This window comes from Cebus imitator, unplaced genomic scaffold, assembly GCF_001604975.1.
Source record: "Cebus imitator isolate Cc_AM_T3 unplaced genomic scaffold, Cebus_imitator-1.0 Scaffold213, whole genome shotgun sequence".
NCBI classification, from domain to species: domain Eukaryota; kingdom Metazoa; phylum Chordata; class Mammalia; order Primates; family Cebidae; genus Cebus; species Cebus imitator.
The window spans coordinates 1,075,258-1,076,810 of NW_016107528.1; the positions used below are offsets into that span (position 1 = coordinate 1,075,258).

The following is a 1,553-nucleotide window of genomic DNA, read 5'->3' on the forward strand; positions in this document are numbered from 1 at the left end:
CTCACTCTGTCACCCAGGTTGGAGTGCAGTGGCATGATCTTGGCTCACTGCAACCTCTGCTTCCCAGGTTCAAGCAATTCTCCTGCCTCAGCCTCCCAAGTAGCTGGGACTACAAGCACACGCCACCATGCTGGGCTAATTTTTGTATTTTTAATAGAGACGAGGTTGCACCATGTTGGCCAGGCTGGTCTCGAACTCTTAACCTTGTGATCCACCCGCTTCGGCCTCCCAAAATGCTGGGATCATAGGTGTGAGCCACCGTGCCTGGCTGACATTGATCTTTTATAGGTTACATGTTTATGAAAACATTTTCTGTAATTTGTTACTTGACTTTTAATTTTTTTTTCTGGAGCTGGAGTCTCACTCTTTCACCCAGACTGGAGTGCAATGGTGTGGTCTTGGCTCACTGCAACCTCCGCTTCCCAGGTTTAAGCAATTCTCCCGCCTCAGCTTCCCAAGTGACTACAGGTGCATTCTACCTTTCCCAGCTAATTTTTGTTTTTTTAGTACAGATGGGGCTTCACTATGTTGGCCAGATTGGTTTTGAATTCTCGACCTTGTGACCTGCCTGCCTTGGCCTCCCAAAGTGCTGAGATTACAGGAGTGCGCCACCTCGCCCGGCTGAGTTTTCATTAAGTAATTTTTCTATAAAACTTTAAAAAATAATCGCATTTAATTCCTTCTTCATTTTTTCTCTCGTTTATGATGTTATGCTTACAAAGTCCTTTGTGGCTGGGCACGGTGGCTCTCACCTGTAATCCCAGCACTTTGGGAGGTTGAAGCAGATGGATTACCTGAAGTCAGGAGTTCAAGACCAGCCTGGCCAATATGGTGAAACACCATCTCCATTAAAAATACAAAAAATTAGCCAGGCATGGTGGCACATGCCTGTAATCCCAGCTACTCAGGAGGCTGAGGCAAGAGAATTGCTTGAACCCCAGAGGCAGAGGTTGCAGTGAGCTGATATCATGCTACTGCACTTTAGCACGGGCAACAGAGCAAAACTCTGTCTAAAAATAAAATTTAAAAAAAAAAAAAGGTCTTCATTAGCCAAAAGGTACATGAATATTCACCAGTATTTAAACCTGTGTTTTATATAAATTTTAAATTTTATAACCAGTGTTTTCTTAAAAGAATAAAAAGAGAAGCCAAAGCCTCTGAGAAAACATTTGCGAATCACATCAACAAAGTATTACTAAGTCTAGTAATAAGTAAATAAAATCTTTCTGAACTGAACAATAAGAAAATAAACCAATTTCAAAAATTAGTGGCCGAGCGTGGTGGCTCACGCCTATAATACCAGAACTTTGGGAGATGGAGGTGGGTGGATTACCTGAGGTTGGGAGTTCATGACCAGCCTGACCAACATGGAGAAAATCTGTGTCTACTAAAAATACAAAATTAGCCCGGCATGGTGGTGTGTGCCTGTAATCCCAGCTACTCGGGAGGCTGAGGCAGAAGAATCGCTAGAACCCGGGAGGCAGAGGTTGTGGTGAGATTGCGCCATTGCACTCCAGCCTGGGCAACAAAGATCAAAACTCTGTCTCAAAAAA

The 1,553-nt window shown here is 43.7% G+C and overlaps 1 protein-coding gene across 1 annotated transcript in view; it reads right to left on the reverse strand.

Moving 5' to 3' along the window:
* Positions 1 to 1,553, reverse strand: part of ANKRD55 (ankyrin repeat domain 55) — a 131,363-nt gene that overhangs the window by 21,349 nt on the left and 108,461 nt on the right. The gene's annotated exons all lie outside the window — the stretch shown is intronic.